Below are 6,591 nucleotides of genomic sequence, written 5' to 3' on the forward strand. Positions count from 1 at the left end.
AGCTCAACCCCAGTAAGTAGGTTATGGAGAAAGATACTGTAGCTTTATTTAGTACTCGGTTATTGTCAGCCTGTTACTGATAAGAAAAAATACACCCACTGTATTTATTGTCCACCATTGTAAATAATTAGAAACTTTAATAAGTTTGCCAAATAATTGCTTTTTATTTAACTATACAAGTCTTTCTTTTGTTAGGACCAGTTCAACGACTGGTTGTAAAACAAACAATAAAAAAAATTAACGTGTTGTATTTCCTTTGTCTGTCCTCTTTCCATCGCCTGTTTCCTGGATAGAGAAGGATGAGAGAAAGATGAGGTAATGGAAGCCTCCTATGGTCATAACTGCTTATAGTGCGTGTGTGTGCAGCTCAGTCTTTTCGGCTGAATCGGATGGTTTTCATTGTCCCTCTTCCAAAAGAACGGTCATCACATTGTGGTCTTTGACCCAAAAAACAGAATAAAAGTTTACACAAACCTGAACACAATGCAAGCGCAATTTTGGCACGAGAAGCTGCACAAGTGACAGATGAATTATAAAATGCAGCTATGCCTCAGCTTAACTGACCTTATCTTAGTGAGCTTCTGAACTCACCAGCTACCATTTTATAATTGATTTTTCCTCTGCAGCCAATTTGAGTGTGATAAATTTTCTAATGTCTTTTCAATTGATCGTTAAGTGTAAAGTACAGGTTAGTTTAGGTAAGAAACTATGTGGAATTACTGTTAACTATAACGTATCTAGAAGATATTTAAGTGCAGGCCATAGTATAAGGTCTTTGTTACTTATCAGAATGATCAGGACCCCAGAGCATGGGTTAAATTAAGGTGTTACTTTAGATTTAACAATTCCTTCATAAATTCCATCCAATGACAACCATTCCCTCTCTTTGACATTTTTTTCCCCTCTGAAAAAAAAAAATCTCCGAGCTATACAACAACTTGAAATTCACCCACACTCTTTCTGATTATCCGACGATTTCCCCCATGGATTCCCTGGCGAAGAAGTGCGTGAAGGGCACCCTGAAGGCGCAAATGGCGGCATGCAAGGTGTAAATAGTGGAGAGGGTCATCGCCTTTCTCATGGTCGAATAAAGTTGCAGGTTGATGACGCCGGCCACGGTTCCGAGGGTGAAACAGATACTGCTGGCCTGTGTCGGGTGGAACTGAAGATTAACCTCAACAAACTCACTCCTCTCGAGTTTCGGGGACTTTCTTTTTATATCAGCAAGCACAAAAGTCCCCCTCTGAAGGGGCCGGTACCAGAATGACCCTGCTACAATGAGCTACCTAAGGGTTTTGGGACTTTCTTTTTATTCTACCACAGACAAGTATCCTCTGCAGTGGACGGTACCGGAGGGACCCTACTACACTGAGCTACCGAAGGGCTTTGGGATTTTCTTTTTATATCACCATACACAAGTGTCTCCCTCTGAAGGGGCTAGTACCAGAAGAACTCTACTTTACTGAGCTGCCGAAGGTCTTTGGGACTTTACTTTTCATATCACAATACACAAAAGTCCCCTCTGAAGAAACCAGTATCAGAAGAACCCTACTACACTGAGCCACCGAAGAGCTTTGGGACTTTACTTTTTTATATCACCATACATAAAAGTCCCCCTCTCAAGGAGCCAGTACCAGAAGGACCCTACTGAACTGAGCTACCGAAGGGCTATGGAGAAGTCAGGTACCTGTCACCTGATGGAGGTAGGAAAGTACTCGTTGCTCAGTATGAAGGGAACGGGGAAGACTCCACGCATGTAAGCTGCTTGTGCAACCATCAAACAGACAATGGGAATCCATCAGTGAACTTGGTCGCCAGAGTCGGTTAGGTCGACAACGCCCGTATGAACAGCCATGGCGGCAAATGGGACGGACATGGCTGAGAAAGCCAGAATCAGGCATTTCCTTCTGCCAAATCGATCGATGAGGAAGGCAGATAGAATACTGGATACCATCTGTAACAGGAGAATGGAAACATGCCAGAGAATTAACAAATGGTCTTTAGAATGTACTCCAAGTACTGGTTTAGGAGAAGGAAGAGGAAACGTGAAGTACTGAATCATTGATAAAAATGTGAATAGAAGTATAGTGGATAAATAGGAGAAGTGAAAAGATGCTCTGATATCAACAAACAGATAAACAGCTTTTAGTTAGGAGGGGAGATATGAGTTGACTGAAGACAGAGTAAAACCATTAGCAGGATTGTGTGGATGCTGATGCATTAGGGGATTAAGCTGAGAAGAAGAAGAAGAAGATATCGAAGCTCTTATTTTCCAAATCTCATTCTTTTCAACATAATGCAAACTTACCAGTGCAATGGTGATCATTAATGCAGCTAAATTGTCATCAATACCAGTTGAACCATCTTCATGAAAGATCCTAGTAGAATTGACACATATTTCCTGAGAACCTGAAATTAATCAGAGAGAAATTATGGAAGAAGATTTTGGGGAAGAAGCAAGAACTGGCCAGAGTATTTCAGGTAAGTCACAGCACGTCAGATGATTGAGCCGAATTTCACACCTGAGAAATTTTCTTCATAAAGAGGAATAAAGCATAGAAATATTACTCGATTTCATAGGTAATCAGAAACTTTTTGCAGGTAGGAAGGATAGGAACATAAGATTTAGGCCAAAGGCCCCAAGCGGTGGGGCCTATGAGATCATTCAGCGCTGAAAGGAAAATTGAGAGGTTCCTCTTGCTGGATGAGGAGCGCCTCTAGTAGTCGTCGACGTCGTGAGTCTGAGGTTCTCCCAATCATCGTGGTGTTGTTGTTAACAGTCTACTCAGGTCAAACGTAAAAGAACTATGGACTTTGAACAATTATTTTTTATCTCATAGTTGGTACATAAAAAAGACTGGGCTATGTGAATGTAAAGAAGAGGTATTTTAATAATTTCTTGCACGTAAATTACATGAGTCGGTTAATATTCGAAATAAGCAAGAAATATTGTTGTCTATGAGGGAACTTTCAGGTATAACATGGCATGATAGCAGTGATATTGTGGTTTTCTAACCAGAATACTCTGCATATTAATATATTTTTTCTTAAGCATACAAATAACTATAATAGCTCAGTGCCTGGGCACTTTTGGAACTATTTAGCTAAACAACTTATCCAGAAAAAGTTTAAAATCCCATTTAGTTCCCGTCATACGGCATAAAAGCTAGCCTAGGCATACGGTTTTTTCACTGCTGGGCATTAGAACGATAATAAGACAGAAGTAATAAAAGAGGGTTACAATGAAAAAGTAATTTTGACTGAAATGGAATGAAGGTGTTGCTTATAAGAAAGCCAGTAAAATAAATCGCCTGGTGAATCAGTAGCAAAGGCTGAATATCAGCTTTCCATGAACCAAGGTGAACACTGGAAAGAGAAAGTTTTGTCAACAGTGACTGAATTGAGTGCTCATGATACCTCTGTAACAAATGTAGCATTATGCAATTTTCACTCACCTGGAAAAGAACTGTTTAGGACAGAAACCCAACAAAATCTGTTCAGTTTAGCGAAGTAAACTTCAAATTTCATTTAAAAACCAGCGGTGCAGTACCATTTGAATCTTTTCCACCTAGATTTGCCAAGTTTCTTAGGCTCATTTAGCTGTTCTTTAAATGGAACTGATTCGATGAGAAGTGGCTCAAGGGTTTCTGACAAATGCCTGTAATATAGGGAGGCTTTACCTCCACAATTCCAGCTCTCAAATGGAGGTTAGTGTCAGTAGCATGCAAAGGAAAAGAAAGAAAATGCAAAGAATAGAAACAAACTATAAATTTATTTACAATGATAAACACAGCCAAAGGTAGACAATCCTCACTTAACTTAAGCTCAAGAGAAAGACATTGTATAGCAGATAACCTTAAAAGACACTTTAAGAGGCTATTGGTAAATCATTTCCTCAATACAAAGTAAAAGAGGTCCATTTTCCCCTTTCAGCCAAACAAACAAAACTGACACTGTACAGCCAATTGCCAAAAGCAAAATCTCTCACGAAGGACCCAAACAGCCGAGAGAATCTTTCACTAACAGGGAATGGACTGATTTTAAGTCCAGTTGTGGGCAGAGGTGTAACCTTTGCAACGGCACCTCCTGAGCTATCAGTCAGTTTTCGTTTCATAGCTCTTTAGCGAGCAGTTTCAATTAGTTAAAGATATATTTGACAGCTTCACTGGTGTAGACTCAGCCTCCAAGTCCTCAGAGATCTTGCTTCTGGTCAAATATTCGCTCTTATCAGTTACAGCGCCAAATGACGCTGTTGGTGGCTTGTAAGACGGGGAATCTGGGCGTTAAAAGTTTAGGGGGTTTCTTATTCACCACTTGACTAGAATAACTCTGAGCTAAAGCAAAAATATTCCCCACAGAGAAACAAACAAAGCTATAAGTGTGGCAGTTTGGACTCTCGCCCTTCAGACTAGATGTGGCTACGATTGGCAATGCTGCCTCGCGTGGTACGGGCAAGTGATGACTAAGAAAGGTCATAAACATAATGATCAAAATAATAATAAATAAATAACTTACAAATAGATGATTACAGTATAACGAAAGACTGTTTCAGCACCAGAGGTTTGTACTGGAGTCAAAGTTGGATGATATATCACAGTGTAGGTGCTCACAGCCAAAAGACAATGCTCTAGTTACAGACACGTTCCATTTTCGTATTATCCGTTACACCTTCATTATAACAGTACCTGGTAAAACTTTGTTATAGTTGTGCATGTCAGTGTGACAGCAGTGCATCTCATAATTCTAAAAAGTTTCCAAAATCTTATACTTTAAACATTAAGTTTTTTCAGGTTTTGTCATGAGAGCTACAACAGTGCCAACAACACACACAGCAAGAATAAAGTTTTACCTCATGGTTGTCAAATTACGTCAAATGAGATGACATGAAAGTGATTTCTGTTGGCCGCAGGTTTAACCTGAAGGGGAGGCACAAATCAGTGGATTCTAGTCGGTTTTGTCTTTACCTTAATATGCATTTATTTATCACTTCCTTCAATATCTAACCCCACTCTACCTACAACATTTCAACATTATTCTGTCCCTGTTGGCTTATTTCTTACTTGTTTGTCCTTCCTTACTATTCCCCATAGGCCTAATTAAAAAAAAAATATATATATATATGTATATATATTACATATATGTTATCAAATGGCCACAAAAGGTAAATTAGTATCAGTTAATAGGGGACAGAGTGGATAAAGTCATTAGTTGGTAAATTTCATAGGGATTTAGAATGTTAGTTGGATCAAGGAACTTCAGGAGACATTTTATATATATATATATATATATATATATATATATATATATATATATATATATATATATATATATATATATATATATATATATATATATGACTCAGAAATATTTCCTGTTAAAACAGAATTCCATGTAACAAAAGGAGCCCATAAAAATGCCTGAAGGTAGAAAGTTAATGATATATATTTCGGAGAGCAACTGTCTCCCTCAAGAGGCTGGTAACGTGTAAAATAAGAGTTACAGAAAAGCAGTATTTATACCAAGAGTTCCAGAGGTCAGCTGTTACATCACTCCAGCTGACAGCTTCTCCTTAATCTTCTCAATCGCTGGTTGGGGGGAGATTTTATCTATAATACCTGAGTCCCAAGCTCGTTTTGAGAGGTTCATCGTATTTCTCTGTTTAATCAGTGCTGATTGTACCATCTGGCTTTTGAATTGACAATTACTGCTATAAATTATACGTGACAAATTCCAGTTTATTCTGTGATTATGATTATCTATGTTGTTAAAAATAGCTGAGCCCTGTTGGCCATCAGAGATGAGCTATTTTTAAATACATAAATAACCATAATCACAGAATAAACTGGGATTTGTCACATATAAGTTATAGCAGCAATTGTCAGTTCAAAAGCCAGATGTTAGAATAAGCACTGATTAAACAAAGGAATACGATGAACTTCTCAAAAGGAGCTTGGGACTCCTCAGATATTATAGATAAAATCTTCTTCCAACCAGCAATTAAGAAGATTAAGGAGAAGCTGTCAACTGGAGTGACGTAACAGCTGACCTCTGGAACCCTTGGTATAAATACCGCTTTTCTGTAACTCTTATTTCATTCATTGCCTGCCTGTTGAGGAAGACATTTGTTCTCCGAAATATATAGCATTAACTCTCTACCTTTTTGGTGTTTTTATGCGCTCCTTTTATTAAGGGCTGAATCATGGACGATTTACCATGTAGACAATTTCTGCAGTAATAACTACTTCATACACCTACACAGAAGTACACAGAACACCTGTAAGGGGCATCCACACTGCAGTAAAACATGTCATAAACACATGTTGCCGACATATCTCATACACATACATTGGTTTGATACAAGTCGACAACTTATTGTTAGTCCTAACTAGTGATCCTTACAATTATCCCTCATTTGCCAAAGATTCGTTCTCTACTTGTGGTGGCTGACTTGTTTTCAACCTGCTTGTGACATGTACGCAGTAAGTTGCTGACAATTTTTATGACATGTTTCAGGGTAGTGTGGACCCACCCTTATATATACAAAGTCATTCACCTCTCTCTTGCATGTCTCTCCTTCTTAATGCCTATTCC

This window comes from Macrobrachium rosenbergii, chromosome 54 (assembly GCF_040412425.1).
Source record: "Macrobrachium rosenbergii isolate ZJJX-2024 chromosome 54, ASM4041242v1, whole genome shotgun sequence".
Taxonomy (NCBI): Eukaryota; Metazoa; Arthropoda; class Malacostraca; order Decapoda; family Palaemonidae; genus Macrobrachium; species Macrobrachium rosenbergii.